Here is a 21,073-nt window from a genome sequence, read left to right as displayed (position 1 = left end):
CACAGAATTAGTTCATCTAATTCCAATACTCTAAGCATGACGGGGTGCTTAGAGATAACACTTTAATACAGAATTGACTGGTCCTAGGAAGGAAGTTATAAAGTGGCACAAACGTGACACAGTTTTGGCAGTTGAGGTCCTTGAAGCTTATAAATTTGACATGGAATCCTCTCACTCCCACTCTTCGTCTCATCTTCAATTTCTTAAAACCTGAATTGCAGTGACTTGTATACATGTTCATTGATTCTTCTGAATCAGTGGGCTTCTAACTTCTTTGACTGCGTTTTACAGAAATAAAAACATTCTACCTTGTGATTCAATGCACACACATATGCATTCTACTGAGAATGAATTTCGTGTGACAATATCCTCACTTTGTGGGAGGTGTCCTGATGTGTTCTATTCTATGCTATCCTAAATAAGTAAAAATGCTCTTCCGAATCTACTAAGTTGATTTCATGACTCGAAATGTGAAAACCACTGTTTGAAACTCTAAGGACTTTGAGAACCAGTCTTTATTCATCTCTGTCTCGTACGGTGCCTTCACACATAGAAGAAAGTCAAGAAATGTTGTTACATAAATATTTTTTCCTGAGTAAAAAGAATACTCTCTTGGACAGCACTACCCAAAAACCATCTTTTGATTTCTCTCCCTGTGTTTTGTGTGGTGCAGAGAACACAGTGGGAGCTGGACAGTTGCTTGCTGAATGGCCACAGAAATGTAGAAAAGATTCACGCTTTAATGTCTTCATTGAAGGAAGGAATAGGAAAAAAAGAAGGGAAGAAAGGCAGAGCTATCTCTGTTCATTTTCAAACAAAAGGCATAGGAATGAGCTGGCATGGAGAATCCAGGAAGACTGAAGATCTGCCGAGTTTCATGTTGGCCCATGAGAGCTCCATGTGATTTATATTTTATCATTGCTAGACAAAACATTGCTAGCAGGGAAACACGTTAAATCAAAATGGCAATTTAAGGTGAAAGGGTAATTCTCCCTTGATCCCCAGGCCTACCACCTGAATCTTCACCAGATATGGCCTCTAACATCTCCAAGTAATGAAAGCAAACTAAATTTGCCAGGAACCAAAGCTTGCCCATATCTTCATTTGCTTTTCCTATAGCATTGACTTTAAATACACAATCGTGTGTACACGTTAAACTTTAGCTTAAACAGAATATTTTAAGAACCTTTCCCTAATGGATCGTATTCAAGCTATACGCAACGAGTGTCATTGAGAACTTGCTCCATATCAGGCATAGTGCTAGACAGCATGAAAGGTAAGTGAAACCTGACCAGATCTCAGCCTACTTGGTGCAGGCAGCCATGTACACAGCAAGCTTTGCTATGGTATTTCAAGTATCAGACCACAGATCTGAGTAAAGAGCTGTGCATACACAGAAAGAAAGTCTCCTGTTACGCCGAGAGTGAGAGGTAGAGTCCAGGGGGAGGACTTAATAGAGGAGGTGACGTTTGAGCAGGTCTTTAAAGATGGAATGGGAATTTCCAGAAGTCGAAGGGTAAGGGGCATTCAGGTTAGTGGGGACTATATGAACTTGGCTGCCAGGAGCAGGTAGGTCTAGGATGCTTTAGGGTTTGCTAAGTGGCTGGGTGTTTTTGTTGCTTAAAGGTTTATGGTGCAAGTTGAACAGGAAGAAGCTGATGTCCGGTTGAGAAAAAAACTAGAGTATCATGCTAGGCAGATGGGTATTTACCGGGCATTTAAACATGTACCACTGTGTTTATTCTTTAATTGCTTAGTGTGTGCAAAGCTTGTCCTCCTCAGTGTTTGTGATGTGAAATTATATAGCTGGAAGGGAACTCACGTTATTTATCCCCAAACCACTAATTTTATACATGAAGAAACAGCAATATAAGTCATTTGGTTAAAAGGGTCTTTTCCCAAGGACTGGAGAAAATTCAGCCCATTTGCATATAGATAGAAAACAATCTTCCTGTTGCTGTTGTATAGACTGGCACTTAGTCAAAAAGAAAAACAGCTCACTGTTTATTTAAATTGAGCAGGAAGGAAGTGCAGGAGCCGGTGGGTGGACCCGATAATCTCACTATTCAGGGCACAGAGGAATTTAGTGTAAAGGTAGCTTTGGATTTGGACACCTTCCAAGGGAACTGAGCTACAGAAGTACCAGGAGGACTCGGTAATGAGGTGGTTTTATGCCGAAAGTAATCACAAGGCAGAGCCTCTGGACCCCACCCGGGTGTCTTTTAATTCAGTTACGAACAGCACACATGGAAGGTCTTCCCCTCCTTCGGGATTTAAAAGAAAATTCTCCCTAGTTAGTGAATAGGAATTCCTCGGTTGGTAACAAGAAATTTGGGGGTAGAGGCTGCTCCATGAATAATACCCTGAGTCTAAGTGCATCGGCCTCCTTTGATGGGTCTTGTCTCAACCTCCTCTGGGATGTAGATCATAAGATACTGTGACCCCAGAAGAGGCTCTGAGAAGTCAATGCCTGAAGGATTTTGAGAAAGCTCTCCTCTCAGGGGCTAGTTCTCGATTTCCACGGACATTAAATTCTGGCTTGTGGGTCCCCATCTTAAGCACAGGCCATATTCATCCTAGTGACAGGACAGGCCTGGGTGTCTTTGTATGAGCAATCAAAGCCTGCTGAGAAAGATCTCGTCCCAAAGGAGGACAGAGTCAAGGTAAGTAGCTCAATCCAAGGAAAAAGCTTCACTTTCAAGGGGAGGGACTGAGTCATTTCATTCTGGCTCAGTCCCAGCCTCGTTGCACAAGGAAGGTGGACCTCAAATCAGGTCAATATGAAAGCAGAGTGCACTAACTCTCTGGGAGAATTAAGCCACAAGGCTTTGTAGCTTATGCAATTGTGTGCTGCACAGCGGACCCAGTGGCAGTGTCCCTGTTGCTCAAGAAGGCCAGGGTGCCCTCTTAGCATATGCTCTAATAAGGAATAGATCCAGTGGAGGGTTTCTAAATGTCCCAGAATGAAGACAAATGCTAGGGATTTTTGCAAAGGAAAAGAATAATTCAAAGATGAACAAGGAGCCACGGAAATCCAGATGTCCTCATAGGCAGCACAGATACCAATAATCATTTGCTTTTCACATGATGTGGCAGCTTTTGTCTCCGTTTGACAAAATTATAATTGAAGAACAAGAATAGGACAAAAGGTAATTGGCTGGCAACTAACCCGTGGAAAAGCAGTTTCCTCCAGAAATCAGGAGGCTGGCACTACAACAGAGGGACCACACAGATTCACATGCAGCAGTTTTCTCTAAGTGATCTTACCACAAAATGTTAAGTGAAACATTCTGTCCTAGACCACAGGCAGGTAGAGTGAATTTTTTCCCTCATTTCCATTAAGGTCATGAGCAAAAAAATAAGCATGACAGCTGAGGCAAAAACATAATGCCGTAAATACACAGAGAAAGCATATCACATAAAGAATGCTAACGCCCATTTGCTTTGGGGGAAGGATGCTTCTAAGACGAAAAGAAAAGTCTAGCTACTTAAAAAGTCTTACTGCTTATTCCTGATAAAATATAAAAATATTGCTTTCAATCTGTATTGCTGATTTCGTCACATGGTACTTAGTAAATTACGTCCCCGGAATGCTGCTGGCAAAGAGCGTTCCCCATCCCACAGGTGGGCTTTTGCTCCAGGTCAGGGCACCTCCAGACCTCACCTTTGCTTCTGGACTTCTGACTTAATTTTCAGAGAATGGATAATTGCCAGGCTAACTTTGTAATGATAAATTATCCCCTTCCTTGGAACTCTCAACAGTTTTATAATCTCTGTGATACTCCTTCTATATTGGAGACAAAATTGTGGAGGATGAGTTCTCATTTTTCTGCTCAAATCTGTTAAAATTGCCAGAACGCTTACCACCATAGTCAGGAATAGCAACATATTTTAAAAATTCATATACAGGCTTCCCTGGTGGCGCAGTGGTTGAGAGTCCGCCTGCCGATGCAGGGGACGCGGGTTCGTGTCCCGGTCCGGGAAGATCCCACATGCCGCGGAGCGGCTGGGCCCGTGAGCCATGGCTGCTGAGCCTGCGCTCCGCAACGGGAGAGGCCACAACAGTGAGAGGCCCGCATACCGCAAAAGAAAAAAAAAAAAATTCATATACAAAGAAAAACAGTTCCTTCAGGTATTCTCATAGTGTATCTGTTCCCTCAAGTCGGTCAAGAGGGTATTTATACAGCGCTTGATGCCAAAAGGCTTTGTTGAAGGAGTGAACCTCAGAGACCAGCAGCCTCCTGCACCCTTTCCTGGTGCATCCAGGACCTGGGGTGTAACCACGTCTGAACTGCACCCTTCAAATAAATCGCTCACGGGGAATCCAAGGATTACAGATGGAAGGAAGGCTTAGAAAGCATCTGATTCAGTATCTTCCATTTAGAGGTGAGAAAATGCAGAGATTAACCAAGTCCTCCAACAGTCTCTGGCCACTACGTAGTGTTTTGGGACCAAGCCGCTTATTCCGACTCCTGGTCCAGGAGCTATGCTGCTTTTACCCACCTCTCTGGGTGACAGGTGATGGGAAAGGAAATAAGGCAACATTGTATAGCTCTGACTCTCTTAAATGTGCTTTTAGAATACAAAGCCCGCATTAAAAAAACAACACCAAACACAAAGAAAGACAATTGAGAAAAACTCCTCATGAAACGAATAGGGGAATTTTCTGTCTCCCCAGTCAACTGGTACTAGATGTTCTGAAATGGAGACAGAGGAGACACCAAACGAAAACACAGTAGTTTCAGGGTGGTGAGAGGCTACAGAGTGGTCCTGTGGAGATCATGTGCTGGCAGTGCCCACCCCTCAGGGACGTCATCTGTCCCTCATTGCCCACATGAGTCATCATATATGGCCTCATTTTCTTAGAAGCAACTCTCATCCAAGCGTGGTCCACTGACACATTTCATTTCTGACTCTTGTGGACATCATGTTAAATATTACATACGCTGCTTTAAATTAAGCACGTTTTGACTGAGAGTGAAGGATAAAGAATGTAATGTATTTTCCAGCACTTTACATACATTATCTCTTTTAAACCTTACAACCACCTCAAGAAGTACGTATTTTAATGTTTATGTGACAGATGTAGGACTAGAAACTCAGAATCTCCCCAAATGCATGGAGCCCATAAATAAGCAGGATGGGGTTAACTGAGTTCTTTCTGATTTGAAAATTCATGGTATTTTAAAAGGCACATTTCACAGTCTGTCTTAAGTCACAGTTCCAGGGCATGGGTATCATTTTACCATTAAAAAGAATTCTTGGAAGGAGACACAGAGATTTTAAATATTAAGACTTTTTCAAATTCTTTAAAAGGAAGGGTATAGTATTTGAGCAGGGTGAAGGAATGATAATTATCAAGTCCTATTCAGCTTGTCCATGTGTCAGGTAATGCCCCGATTGCCTATCAGACATGAATTCATTTGATCCTCAATCCTGTGAGGGAAGTACTGTTGTTATCTTCTTTTTAGAGATGAGCAAACTGAACACAGAGAAGTTGAGTAATTTGCTCAAGATCACACAGCTAGTAAGCGGCAGAGCTGGGTTTGAAATCCATGAGGTTTTCCTCATGCTTTAACCATTCTGTTGGCTGCCATTCCCAGTCCTCCCCAACCTGCATGCAGACAAGGCAGGTTGGAGAGTTTTTTTTTTTTTTTTTTTTTTTTTTTTTTTGCGGTACGCGAGCCTCTCACCGTTGTGGCCTCTCCCGTGGCGGAGCACAGGCTCCGGACGCGCAGGCTCAGTGTCCATGGCACACGGGGCCTAGCCGCTCCGCGGCATGTGGGATCTTCCCGGACCGGGGTACGAACCCGTGTACCCTGCATCTGCAGGCGGACTCTCAACCACTGCGCCACCAGGGAAGCCCAGGTTGGAGAGTTTTAAGGAAGGCTGGTATGAGAAGAAACACCAAAGACTGATATACTGAAATTGATTTGAAAATAAATGCTTCTTAAATATGGAAAGTAAAACACTATACTAGATAGCAGGTATTTTCAAACCTCAGCATCGCTGGAATAACTCTTGACCTCAATGGAAACTAAGCTAATCAAGTTTGAAAGTTCTAGAATTCCTTGGTGAGCAGAAAAAGGAAGAGAGAAAGAAAGAGAGAGGGAGACAAAGGAAAGAGAGAGGGAGGGAGGGAGGGAGGGAAGGAAGGAAGGAAGGAAGGAAGGAAGAAAGGAAGGAAGGAAGGAAGGAAGAAAGAAAGAAAGATAGAAAGAAAGAAAGAAAAAAGAACTTAAACTAGGCTTTAGAGCAACAGTTGCCATACCTTCTGGTAGGAGAGTCACACAGATTCTCAGAGGCAACAGTTTTTCTTACCTTACAATTAAAGAAGTTGAGGCTCAAAGAGGCCAAGATTCCCACTGCTGAAATTAGATTTAGAACTGCTAGTTCCACACACAACTACAGTTAAACAATCCAATTCACCACACAGATTCATTTCTTTCACAAAAGGATAGAAATAAGTTCAAACCTAAACAGACAACAACAAAAACAAAAGCAAGCTGACATAAAGGACATTTCAAGAAAGCAAGTCTGCATACCTGTCGTGGGAAATCACACTTATCTTGCCCCATGGAATCTACACCAGCATCTATTACCCTTAGTACCTCCAGCCCATCAGCAGGTCCCTGTAGCTCCACTTCAAATATGTCCAGAATCTTAGTCCAAGCCATGATCAACTCACACAACAGCCTCCTGAGTTGTCTGCTTCTTCCATCTTGGGCCTCCTACCATCCATTATATTGACAGTAGCCAGAGGGGCACTTGTAAAACATAAAACATCTCACTCCTCAGCATAAAATCCCTCCAATCTTTTCCTATTACTTAGAGCAAAATCCAAACCCATGTTACAGCTCCCAGTTACCTTCTTGAATTTCTCTTACCCACTGCCATACAGCCTCCACGCTGCTCCATGAACACTCCAAACATGCTCCCACCTCAGGGCCTTTGCATCACCTGTCCTCTTTCCTGAACTAGTCGATTCCCAGAGAGCAGCATCACGTCATTCAGTTCTTTACTCAAATGTCATTGCAACAGAGCCCACTCCTGGCTACACTAAATAAGCCATCTTCTTCATGCTATGCCCTCTGGAACCATTTTCCTTCACGACAATTGTTGCCCCATAACACTATGTGTGTGTATGTGTGTGTGTTTGTTTTTTCTAATGGAAACACAAGCTCCATGAGAGCAGGGACTTTAATTCATCACTGCATCCTTTGTGTCTAGAACAATGCCTGAAACATAATAGATACTTAATAAAAATGTGTTTGATGAGGAATGAATAATTTATGATCATAAAAGTAAATCTGAAATGCAAAGAGAAAATTAAATTATCTCCCACATATTCTAAAATAATTATATGGTGCACTTTATAATGTTTTCTTATTTAAAGCACATTAAAATTATCTTAGCATTTACTACTTAGGTACCATAAAAATCTTTGCAGTTCAATGTGATATACTGCCGAAAATTTATGGACAATTGAGGTTTTACTGTTAGGTGGAAATTATGTTGAATTTTTTAGTGGGTTAAATTTGTACTTAAAGATTTTCCTTATTCTCTATGTATAGCAAAATTTATGATGGCTACTAGGTTTATGCAATCACTTAGGGAAAATAATATGAGAAACAGCTAATATTTATTGAGGTACGCTATTATAGGCTCTGGTCTAAACCTTTTACCTGTTCTAATTCATTTAATCCTTAAAAAAAATCTCTGAGGTAGGAACTATTACTACCTCCAATTTACCAATGAGGACCCTGAAATACAGAGAGTTAAAGCATCCTAATGGAGCCCACAGGGCTCATGAGCAGTGGAGCCAGGGTACAAATGACAATGTCTTCACGCTTCTATTTAGTCATCATTTTTAATTTAAAAAACACCTTTTATTTAGCTAGAGTGTATGAGGCATCGAGTCAAGTAGCAAGGATGCAACACAATGATGTAACCCCTACTGTCACACGGAACAGGGGAGCGGACAGGATGCCAGGCTGCCCGGGACGCCAAGCCGACCTGAGGTGATGGGAACAGGGATGCTTCACTGGGCACAGAGTTAGTCCCTTCTCCATTGTAATTTCCATATTAATGGTGGGGTCATTAAGCACCTTGGAGTGATTCAGCTTCTCCCTCTTCGTCCCCTAGAGTCTTCTACTGAACGCAGAGAAGAAAGGGGCTATTTCAGTAATAAGTTGCCTAAGCCTTGCTGTTTGGTTCTGTGGGTGGCCTTGAATCTGTAACTTTGCAGTGTGCCACTCTCGCTGCACTTCAGCCAGGTTTTTCTTGACATCTGAAGAGGCAGTGTCTCTAGAGAGTATATTTTTGTATTCCTCCATATGCTGCTTTTTGTCTCCTCACATATATTGCCAATAAAACTTGCGAGTTCCACCACAGGCCAGCTCTGCAACTTGCATTTAGTGTTGGCCCGGGAAGAAATATATTATTATTATTTCCATTGGTTCGTGTCTTTCCCTCTACTGTGGAAATGCGATTTTCTTGCATTTTCCCCTCAATATATTGATGCACTTTCTCTCATCTGATTTCACTCATCTTTTTTTTTAATGTAGACTGTTTTTAAAGTCTTCATTGAATTTGCTACAATAGTGCTTCTGTTTTATGTTTTGGTTTTTGGCCGTGAGGCATGTGGGATCTTAGCTCCCTGACCAGGGATCGAACCTGTACCCCCTGCACTGGAAGGCACAGTCTTAACCACTGGACCTCCAGGGAAGTCCCTTCACTTGTGTATCTTATATGTCTCACAGGTTTCTTTTATTGATGACGGTGCCTGCTTCCGCCCTGTTTCAAAAATCTATTTAATAAAGTGTCCTGCTTCTGTATTTATCTCAAAGCTTTTCGACTGATTACTTTACCCGATTCTTTTCATTTTTCCGATGCTGTGGATTAACGTAATTTTTTTTTTTTCTTGTTTGGTTCTTTGCCACACTCCTCTCCCTAAATATCTGCTCCATTGACCTTGGTTTAATCAGACTCTGTTGCATGACACTGAAACCAGAGGAAGGACTGACATGCTTTGATGTTGAAGAAGTTTCTCTCCGTCTCAGGTGGTGTCATTCTGCAATCATATTTATTATGTCTATCGAGCATATTTGTTTATCTTATGTTTTCAGTGTCTAGAGAACATTACAAATGACATCAGCATTATAAGATAGCAAAAGAGTCCCATTCACAAATGAGTGGGGTGGGGGAATGAGTATGAGTAATTTTTAAAAACACATTTTAAAATTATGATAAAATACATCCTCAGCAATTTTTAAGTGTACATAGAGTTCGGTGGTATTAAGTACCTTCACACTGTTGGGCAACCATCATCCATCTCAAGAACTCTTTCCATCTTGCAAAACTAAACTCTGTACCCATGAAACAATAACTCTCTGTTCCCACTCTCCCTGGCACCTGACAACCAACTACCATCTTACTTCCTCTGTCTATGAGTTTGACTCCTCTAGGTCCCTTATATTAGTGGAATCATAAAGTATTTGCCCTTTGGTGACTGACTTATTTCACACAGCATAATGTCCTCAAAGTTCATCCACAATGCAGCATGCATCAGAATTCCCTTCCTTTTTAAGGCTGAGTAATATCCACTGTATGGATACACCACATTTTGTTTTTCCATTCATCTGTCCATGGACACTTAGGTTGCTTCTTCCCTTTGAGTACTGTGACCAAGGCTGCCATGAACGTGGGTGTGCAAGTATCTCTTCAGAGTGTGTGCAATTTTAAAAGGCTTAAAGTCACAGAGAAACACAGATATAGGATGAGAACGGTGCACAAGTGCTTAAGTTTACCGTGGAAAGCACTTAACGTCAGATGGGAGCTCTGCAGAAGAGGACACTGTTGAGTGGCACTTTCAAGGTAGCAAGAGTTTGGAAGCAGTACTCAGGGAGGGCACTTGGCCTATTAGTATCGTGCACAGAATAATCATAAACGTTGAGAAATGAGTGACGCGGGGGTGGGGGTAAAATGCGGGTGGGACAGTGTCTAGGCTAGAACATACAGTACTGGCCAGAATAAATGAGGAAAATCCTATGCAATTGATATAAAACACTAAACATCGTGATTTTCATGTTTCTGCAAAGAAATCATGACAATGAGAAAGTGAGTTTCTTAGAACTGAAGAGCTATGCATTGGACTGTACGTCCCTTGAGGGCAGGCCTAGCCCACAACTGTGACCCAATGCCCAGCAAACAGTACTTGCACTGGCACCCAGGGGCACTCAGTAAACATCTGTCAAATACATGTATAAGTGATCTCCTAGAGGCACCTCATGCGCATACAGCTGCAAAAGATGCTTGTTGCTGATGAAGATGGGCTAAAAGGGAATGCTGTTGTTGCTGGTTTTATCTGGAGGAATTAGGGCTGGCTGGCATAGCTCAAAGAAATAACAAAGGTATTGGATCTGAAACATATTAAAAAGGAAGAATCTGTGAGACAAAAATGCTAGAACTCATTGGCTAGGATTTTGTTTAGATCTGTTGTCAATACCCAAATGTGTTAGTTTGTTCTAAGTTACTTTAACTTTCTATAACCGATGGGTATTTTAACAAGGTGTTAATTTCTTTCCCTCTGCCCTGAGTGTGTTCTCAATCACTACCTTTCTTTTGCAAGGCTTGCCTGTAGTCAATATTTTCTTATTAAGATACTTGCCATCCTAAAGGATACAGAAGCAGAAACAGACTCACAGACATAGAAAACAAACTTATGGTTACCAAAAGGGAAAGGGGTTGGGGAGGGATAAATTAGGAGTTTGGGATTAACAGATACAAACTACTCTGTATAAAATAGATAAGATAAAAAATAAGGTCCTACTGTATAGCACAGGGAACTATATTCAATATCCTGTAATAACCATAATGGAAAAGAATATGAAAAAAGAATTTTATATATATATATATTTGAATCACTTTGCTGTACACCTGAAACTAACACAACATTGTAAATCACCTATACTTCAGTTAAAAAAAAAAAAGGAACACAAACATGATTCTAATTAATGGATATGCTTATTTTGTTATATTAAACTAGTCTATCTTTACGTCTTCCAGGGTGGAAAAAAAAGAAACAATGCATTCATTAATTATCTTCCGTTTATACACAAACAGTAGAGGTTTTAGTTTTTTCCCCTAAATGTGATTACGTGCCAGCGATAAATGGATGTGACTGGCACTGCACTAGAATTGAATACTGGGATTTGATGGTTTTACGTGTTAAGCCAGGGAAGAAAATTTAGTCTACACTTCCATGTTGGAAACGCCCTGGCTGAAGGGACTGAGTCCACCTTGTGTATTCTCGGGTCCTAAATGGAACATGATAAATATGTTTGCTGACTATTTCTAGCACATATCATCCTCAACATGGCGTTACTGGTAATGAAATTATAAGGTTTTCCAATCCTAGACTCAGGACATAACACAAATGTTTTACAGACTCGAGGTTGCCAAGGGGGAGAGGGGTGGGGGAGGGACGGACTGGAAGTTTGGGATTAGCAGATGCAAACTAGGATATATGAAATGGATAAACAACAAGGCCCTACTGTATAGCACAGGGAACTATATTCAATATCTTGTAATAAACTATAATGGAAAAGAATATGAAGAGGAATATATACATGTATAACTGAGTCACTTTGCTGTACAGAAGAAATTAATACAACATGGTAAATCAACTATACTTCAGTAAAATATATTTTTAAAAAACACTACCAAACGTAAGGTAGATAGCTAGTGGGAAGCAGCCGCATGGCACAGGGAGATCAGCTGGGTGCTTTGTGACCGCCTGGAGGGGTGCGATAGGGAGGGTGGGAGGGAGGGAGACGCAAGAGGGAAGAGATATGGGAACATATGTATATGTATAACTGATTCACTTTGTTATAAAGCAGAAACTAACACACCACTGTAAAGCAATTATACTCCAATAAAGATGTAAAAAAAAACCCAAAATACAAAAAAAACAGATGTTTTAGACGATAAAGATCAAAGATAGTTAATAAATATGCCATGAGAAACTGCAGTGAAATGAGGCATCGCCAGTGTGGGCTGGAGGCACCAACCCCGGTCTGGCCTTCCGTGTCCGGGTAGCAGACAGCCACGCACATGTCGAGGAGGCACCGGCCCAGGCACACAGGGACCCCTCCAGCTACTCTCAACATTTATTATTCGGGAGCTGTGTTCTTTAGGTGTTTGTGGAAGGTCAGCGTCTGATCTGGTTCCGCCCACAGCTGCACAGTTATAGTTTTCTTCACCGCATTTGCCCTCGTTTAGTATCATTTGACATTCTCTCTGCTTGGCAGTTTTCTCTTTAATTCCTTTTGGAAAACTATTTTTTCCCTAGTTTGTCATTTTACTTAAAAAATGTGTTCTGGAGTTGTCTGCTTTTTCTGTCTTTCCTATTTGAAACACCTCCCATAAACTGCTTACTTATGAGAAAAATAATTCATTTTATCAGCATCATAAAGTGATACCTATTTTTTGAACGGTTTCTTAAAGATGACCTGGACTCATTAGTAAGTTATTTCATGGGGAATGTTCTGAGCAATCAATGATATTCTCTTGACGATACTGACTTGAGGCTGAGAGGGAAGGGAGCCGGGACAAAGGCATAATGGTCCACTTGCTGGATACACAGAATGCACAGAAGTGAGCGAAAGCCAGGCTCTGCCTTGGGCATCACGTAAGTGGCCTTCCTGGAACAAGGCTAGGGGAATTTGTCACCATCTGCCTGTCAACTTTCTTGGGAGCATTAGCTATCATCCTGCTTAAAGGGATCAGGCATGACCACGTGGTACCTGGAGGCCTTTTCTGGCTCTATTATTCCATAAGGCTGTTGGTTTTTACATTCCTAGCTTGAATGTCATTATGTCACTGATTCCAAGCCTCAGTTTCTGGAGGGGTATCACCTTATCTGCCTCCTTCATCAAGTTTTCTTAAAAATTATTAAACATAATGTAGGATACAGTGCTTTGAAATTAGATTATGTATAATGACAATGATCCCACTTTGGCATAAATCTGTGATAAACTTTCCACCATTGGTTTGTAACATTTCACTCTCAAACTTCTGAGTACCTGACTGAACCAATCTTTCTGATATTAACTTCTCACCCTCCTCCTTATTATTATTGTTATTTTAATTATTATTTTTTTGAGACCAGAGTTCTAGTCTATCTCTTTGCCACTTTATAACTGTGGGGAAACTACAGCTGTTGGGTTTGGTTCTCCATGCATGTCCTTTTTTTCTTTTTCACTGATTTTTTTTTTTTTTTTTACTGTTTCATTGCTACTCTGGGTACCTATGTTACTCAGGTAATGATGCAAACAGTGCAAATTTCCTAGGCTCCTCAAAGACACAACTGAATGAAAAACATTTCCACGTCTCATTTTTCAGCAATGGTCTTAGCGTTCAGAACACAAGTTTCACTCCTATTGATTATTTATACATATTTTTTTGCCTCGCACGTTTGGGTAAACGTGGGGATAGATAATAGGAATCTTTGTTTACTAAGGTTATATAATAATTAACTTAACTGTAAAGTTACCTTCCTGGATTGATATTGAAAAGCAAGATCTGGGTCTCAGTCTAAACTTTTTCTTCTGTGTTGGCAATTTTTCTAGTTGCAAAAGTTATTTGAAGAAGTACTCACTGCGTTTCTGGAGAATAACGATTCTTCAATATACTCACATTTCATGCTGGGTAAATTATCATCACTGTACACCCACCTTTACATGTGTTGAAACAGATTCTGGTTAAACAAATGCACAGTCCCTGGAAAGCAGCCAAAAGCTTTTCTCCTGCAGTTCCTGGTACTCCTCTTAGTTAGCCTTGTGTTAGTTTTCTATCCTGTTTTACAAACACAAATACAAGTTATAAGACACTGTTCGGGAATCCCAGCATCAGAATTAAGTCATATGTATTGTTAGTTGGTTATAAAAGAGCAATTATTATTATTATCATTTTTTTAACTTCTGTATTGGAGTAGAATTGCTTTACAATGGTGTGTTAGTTTCTGCTTTATAATCTTTGCTGGGACAAAGAGAAATTATTAATACTTAATTGTGTTGGTGACGGTGCCATAATTTTTGAACGGCATTATAATGTAGTGGGTTAGATTTCCAACCAGAAATACTCCCATTAACGTTTCTCCTCTATTACTTTGCGAATGTTCAAAGTGCAGTTTTAGAAAACTGTATTCTGATTTTGGAATTTAAAGATTCTGTTCTTAACCTTCAATAAAGCAGTTTCAAATCTGCCCCTTTTGCATTCCACAAGGAAGTGAGCCCTGGTGTGCATGTCGAGGGCACATCGACATGTGCCCTCGACATGTCTGGGAGACAGCACGCATAAGGCCTGGGGCCCATCTGCACCCCTCTGCCCTTCATCACTGACACTCCCTTGGCTCCTGGCTCTTGGTTTCTACTTCCCATGCAGCACCAGGTAGTGCGGAATGGAAGTGAGTGCCTTCAAAATGTGCGCCAGAATCTGGGAATATCTTGATAACTGATGTGAGTGGAGAGTCGCTTCAAGACCAGCAAGGACTCCAAGTAAAGGAATCAGAGGGCCTCCACCGCCCTGTTTTCTTGGAGACAGGTCAGATCGCTCCACATACTAAAGCAGATTAACTGGGGTAGAGGATGGGACTTGCTGTTGCTCCTTAGACCAGGCAGAGATCAGTGTGTACGTGACTGATTACAGACCCTAACCACAGTATCACTGAAAGAGTTGGCCGACTTTATCCTACACGATGGACACTCCGTAAAGTAAATAAGGCGGCTTGAATTTTAACAACAGCTGAACTACAGATGCTTTCTTCTGATTTGGGAGGACCACCTAACCTATTACATCAGAACATGCAGCTCTTTCTGCTGTTCACCTCCTTGGCTGGTCCGGAGGCACATCGGAAGATAGAAATAAGCCCACAAGAATCACCATGGGTCATGACGTTTCTAGTCTGCCTTCAGTTTAACGATGCAAGAGAATGTAAGGAGAGACGAGAAGAAATCTCATTCGATGCCTCTGTTGTGTGAGTCCCTAATGAACAATATACACATCTAGCTGTGGCCATTTTAAAATGGCTATAGCTGTTTTTTGGCGGTACACGGGCCTCTCACTGCTGTGGCCTCTCCCGTTGCGGAACACAGGCTCTGGACGCACAGGCTCAGCGGCCATGGCTCACGGGCCCAGCCTCTCCGCGGCATGTGGGATCTTCCCAGACCGGGGCACGAACCCGTGTCCCCTGCATCGGCAGGCGGACTCTCAACCTCTGCACCACCAGGGAAGCCCGGCTATAGCTTTAGTGTGAGACTGTTTAAAGAAATACAAAATTGCCCCTGAAATGTAAAGCAGAAAAAGCACAATTTTGGGCCACTCGTTTTGCTGTCTCTCTTGAAGATCTGTGAGGTATCTTCCTATTTACTGTGCTGTAGAACTACGGGTTCTTCTGGGCTTGGGGATTCAAAAATGGATTATCTGAACACCCTGGAGGTCTTGCCCACCTGATGAACATGGGGTGCGGCCTCGCCCGTGTCCTGGATGCCCTATGAGCACAGGGGCAGGTAGCTGTCTCTGGGGAAGCCCCTGAGACAGTGTCTAGAGATGAACTGTGAAAAGGGTGTGGACCAGGGTCAGAGGGGAGTAGGGGACCCCAGATCAGTCACACAACCTCTTCATTTATGAGAACCAACGATGACTGGCAGGGCAAAACAGCTCTTAGACACCTCTAGCCTGCTCTGCACTTCAAGCTTTACTGTAAACGACACATTAACAGGATAATGGTATCTGATTTAGCAGCCTGACATATGTCAGAGCTCACGGTAACAGGGCTTCAGTGAGATTTTTTCCATACACGTTTCTTCAGTGAACATTTCCACATAGCAAATACTTGCCACAGTCATCTTAATGACTTTAATCTTCACACTTATCTTTTCTACAGGCTTTTGTACATGCATTTAACTTTCCAATCAACTCTCCCTGATCCTTTAAATGCGTATATATGCAGCTCAATGCCTTTAACTATCTTTCTCAACATGGCCAGAAAACAGTAGAAAATTGAGGTCAAATGCAGGCTGAGCTAGCAAGGGATTGTAGATCTGTTTGCTACTCTTCTCCCTCCGAAGGAACCACAGGTCCCAAGATGATAGCTGATCTCTAGAAATATTAGAGATGTAACTGTGGAAAGTGTTGACCCAAACCCTTCCTGTGCGTATGATGAAGTAACTGACCATGTGCCTCTCAGAGGGGTCCTAAGATGCACACCTGCAACTGTGGGATCCGTGCCCACCAGCCTCCGTTATTCCAGGTGACACTGGTTGGAGGGCAGATCTCCCAGAGGGGTACTGCTACTCAGCTTGGCGGTGGGCTCCGGTCAGGCAGGTGCGCTAAGTGGTGGGTGGCAGAGAGGATGACTGACATCCCTACAACCTGAGGTGCTCTCAGGAGCACAGAGTACCCTGGCCCTTGGGAGTCTGGCCATATGCGTGACGCAGGACTGTGGCTCTCAGTCAACCGATTACACGTGAGGCAGGACTCTAGGACAAGAGGGACACATACATTTGATTTAATAACTGGAAACCAAGGGGTTGCCAGCGGGTGGGAGGAGCACAGGAAGGGCGAGAGTGAATATCATTTACTATGATGTGTGCTGTAAGCTGAAATGTGTATCCACGCTGCCCCCCTGCCCCCATTCTTACATTGAAGCCCTAACCCCCGAAGTGACCATATTTGGAGACGCTACATTTAAAGAGGTAATTAAAGTTAGATAAGGTCATAAGTGTAGGCCCCTAATACAGAAGGGACACCAGGGATCTCTCTCTAGGCATGCGCAGAGGAAAGGGCAGTGAGGATAGAATGAGCAGGTAGCCACCTGCAAACCAGGAAGAGAGATCTCACCCGAGACCAACTCTGTTGGCATCTTGATTTTGAACTTGTCCTCCTGAGATGTGTGAGAGAATACATGACTGTAGCCTAAGCCACCCAGTCTGTGGTGGCCATCAGAGTAGACAGAGACAGTGTGGCAGACACCGCAGGTACTATTAATTCATTTAATTCTCAAAACCTCTGTGTGAAACAGGCTTTATTATCTCCATTTTATGCGTGCAGAAACAGGCTCAGAAAAAGAAAGCCATGTCTCTAATGCTCCATGGCAAGTAAGTGTCTCTTGACATTTGAACAGGGAAGGGGCACGGTAACAGTGGAGCTTGTTTTTTGACTGAATTGCAGTTCCCTGAGTCCGGAGAGGGGGGAATCTCTTTATGATTTAAAGATCTGAGCTGAGAAATTGGTGCGAGTTTGTGGAAGCCAGCGGGTGGAGTAGTGGGTTTGTCGGGGGTGAGGGTGGAGGTTGTACATGTGAGTGCTTATGCGTTAGGGGGAGGCATCATCTGGGAAGAGCTGGGGGAAAGTCTGAAAGACTCTAGGTGGTCCCAAGGACCCAGGGGGAGCTCTGGCCCATGACGATTTCAGTGGGGCTGTGTCCTATCTTGAAAATTTCAGCAGTTCTGGGGAGGGGACCATTAGAGAATATGACTCACATCAAACTGACTGAGAAACCCCTGTTAGGAAGGGGAAGGTAAGGAGGTAAAGGCTGTTGTGCAAAGACTCAGGGAAGGAGACCTTGAACGAAGAGCTAGCCTGGATTTAAGTAGGTCTTCAGGATTGAACAGGGAGCTTCCATGATGGGCATTCCTGGCTCCCTAGAGAGGGTCACGAGTGCAGTGAACTCTTAGGTGGCACTTTCTATGTCCAAGTATTCTGCAAAGCTTTTGGCATAATCAGCTCATCTATCCTCACAAGGCTTTTTGAAACAAGTGCTTTTTGAAGTACTAATATCCCTAAGTTTATAGATAAAGAACGTGAGGCACAGAGAGGCTGGATGTAGTTTCTCAGGTCACACAGCCAATAAAGGGGCCAAGGTTTGAGCCCAGGTGGACTCACTCCCCTGTTCCTAACCACTAAATTCCACCTCCCGGTGACTTCCTGAAGAAATCCACCTTGCTCTGTACTTCCTGGACCAGGAGAGGGGCAGGCAGGCACGGCCAGCAAAGTTCTGAGCCTGGTATCCGAAAGGCTGACATTGACTCTTTTTCTTCCTCCACCTGTGTCTCAGTTTGCGTTCCTTCAAACAGTGTCATTCACTATAGATCTTACTTATAGACTCTCCGTGGGATTAGTGAGGGAGTTCTTGGAAGTTATTAATAATTCTGCTCAGGAAAACAGGATTATGTGGATTTAAAAAAAAAAAAGGAGCATTCCTGCTGGAGTAGTAAAGCAACACTGTATTAGGAAAGACCATCTCTTTGAAGCAAGGCAAACACATTCCCTTAGCCTGAATCAGCCTCATGGGAATGGGTAGCAGCAGACATCAATCATACTGAGGTGCAGCCTTTTCTGCCTTCTAGAAGCTTCTCTGCAGCCCTGTGGCTCTGCCAGCTATGAGAGCATCCAGATGGCATTAACTGGTGGGTGAATCCTCTGGATATACAACACTGGGAGGAGAGTCTGAGGGGAGAAAGCTGACTAGAAGCCTGGCTTTGTTTTTTTTGTTGCTGTTGTTGTCGTTTCTCTTTTCTTTTTTTTTTTTTTTAATAATTAATTTATTGGTTTATTTTCGGCTGCATTGGGTCTTCGTTGCTGTGCACGGGCTTTCTCTAGTTGCGGCGAGCGGGGTCTACTCTTCATTGAGGTGCGCAGGCTTCTCACTGCAGTGGCTTCTCTTGTTGCGGAGCACGGGCTCTAGGAGTGCGGGCTTCAGTAGTTGGGGCACGGAGGCTCAGTAGTTGTGGCTCGTGGGCTCTAGAGCGCCAGGCTCAGTAGTTGTGGCGCACAGGCTTAGCTGCTCTGCAGCATGTGGGATCTTCCGGGACCAGGGCTCGAACCCATGTCCCCTGCACTGGCAGGCGGATTCTCAACCACTGCGCCACAGGGAAGCCCCTTTTTTGTTGTTTTTGCTTGTTTCTTTCTTTCTTTTGGCTTCCTAGATGACTCTTAGCCAAAAAGAAAAAAAAAAGGCCAACCAGAATGAACTGTATTGATGTCTGATGAACTGTAATGGCCTACTATCCAATTTGTCATTGAGATAAAAGTGCCACATTGATTTTGCTGAAGTGCTGTCACTACACATCATTCATCTGGAGAAGAGTCAATTAAGAGTGCAATTCAGAGACACATAAAATCCGGACCAAAGGTGTAGCAGGAGACCCAGGCAACGTGTGCCTCAAGATCAAATACAGGTTTCAAGATGAAAATGTCTCCCTCCTCCTCCTGAAGTCAATTTACCTCTGTTCAATGTTCAAATAGCATTTTGCTTCACATTTGATTTAATTGCCTGTAGGTTGAGCTAGACCTACCTGGTGGCAAATATTCTGGCATTTTCTTTATACTTGGGTCTATGAGCTCACTTCCTTCCACTTTTCAAATTACTTCTTCTGAAAGATTTAAGCTTTCAGAAAGACTGTACTATATTATTGGGTTCAATTACTGTAAGTTCTGAAATAAGTACCATTTCAATGAAGATATGGACTTATGCATAGTATATGGAATCAGACAACAAGGCAGGAGGGCTCTTAGAATGTTTTAGACAAACCTCTTCATTTTACAAATAAAGAAACTTGCTTAAAAATGGAAGAAAAGGGACTTACCCGCTGGCACAGAGGTTAAGAATCTGCCTGCCAATACAGGGGACATGGGTTCAAGCCCTGGTCTGGGAAGATCCCACATGTCGTGGAGCAACTAAGCCCGTGCAACACAACTACTGAGCCTGCGCTCTAGAGCCCCCGAGCCACAACTACTGAGCCCACGTGCCACAACTACTGAAGCCCCCATGCCTAGAGCCCGTGCTCCTCAACAAGAGAAGCCACCACAGTGAGAAGCCTGCACACTGCAACTAAGAGTAGCCCCTGCTCGCCACAACTAGAGAAAGCCTGTGTGCAGCAACAAAGACCCAATGCAGCCAAAAATAAAAATTAATTAATTAACTAAAAAAAAAGAAATGGGAGAAAAAATTTCCACAAAACAAAGTGAAGGGAGTTGAAATGTAGTTCAAAGTCACATATTCCCTTGCCTGGGAGAGTCCTGAAAATGAGTACGCTCTGATTTGCGATGACAGTACAGAGGAGGGTATACATAAATCAACACAGCTACTTTCAATTTTATTCATGAACCCTTTTCTGTGACGTTCGATTGGCAAAACTGACTTTATCTCTGCCTTCTGATGACATGATGAGGTGCTAAAATGTATAAAAGGGATCGATGGGTGGTTTGCCAGAGGAAAGAGAAAGAAAAGCAAGTATACAGTAACATGAAGGATCAGGAGGTTCAAAAAACTAAAAACAGAGTTGCCATATGATCCAGCAATCCCACTTCTGGGCATAGATCTGGACAAAATTATAATCTGAAAAGATACATGAACCCCTATGTTCACAGCAGCACTATTTACAATAGCCAAGACATGGAAGCAACCTAAATGTTCGACAGATGAAGAGATAAAGAAGATGTGGTAGGGACTTCCCTGGTGGCACAGTGGTTAAGAATCCAACTGCCAATACTGGGGACACGGGTTCGAGCCCTTGTCTGGGAAGATCCCACATGCCACAGAGCAACTAAGCCCATGAGCCACAACTACTGAAGTCCCACGCTTAGAGTCTGTGATCCGCAACGGGAGAAGCCACCGCAATGAGAAGCCCGCACACCGCAACAAAGAGTAGCCCCTGCTCGCTGCAACTAGAGAAAGCCCCGCGTGCAGCAACAAAGACCCAATGAAGCCAAAAATAAATAAAATTTAAAAAAAAGAAGATGTGGTAAATACATACAATGGAATACTACTCAGCCATAAAAAAGAATGAAGTCATACCATTTGTAGCAATATGGATGGACCTAGACATGATCATACTGAGTGAACTATCAATAAGTCAGAAAGAGAGAGACAAATACCATACGATATCACTTATATGTGGAATCTAAAATATGAGAAATGAACTTATCTGTGAAACAGAAACAAACTCACAGACATAGAGAACAGACTTGTGGTTGCCAAGGGGGAGGGGGTTGGGGGGAGGGTGGATTG

General features: G+C 42.8%; 1 protein-coding gene across 1 annotated transcript in view; it reads right to left on the bottom strand.

The window, feature by feature from the left end:
* Nucleotides 1-21,073, bottom strand: part of CHRM3 (cholinergic receptor muscarinic 3) — a 515,691-nt gene that overhangs the window by 84,697 nt on the left and 409,921 nt on the right. Inside the window, exon 5 of the mRNA XM_032608221.1 lies at nt 13,737-13,857. The gene's annotated coding sequence lies outside the window, so the exon portion shown is untranslated. The remainder of the gene's footprint in view (nt 1-13,736; nt 13,858-21,073) is intronic.

The sequence above is a fragment of the Phocoena sinus genome, chromosome 16 (genome assembly GCF_008692025.1).
Source record: "Phocoena sinus isolate mPhoSin1 chromosome 16, mPhoSin1.pri, whole genome shotgun sequence".
Taxonomy (NCBI): domain Eukaryota; kingdom Metazoa; phylum Chordata; class Mammalia; order Artiodactyla; family Phocoenidae; genus Phocoena; species Phocoena sinus.
Note: the sequence above shows the minus strand (reverse complement) of the source record. Positions and strands in the feature narration are given on the sequence as shown.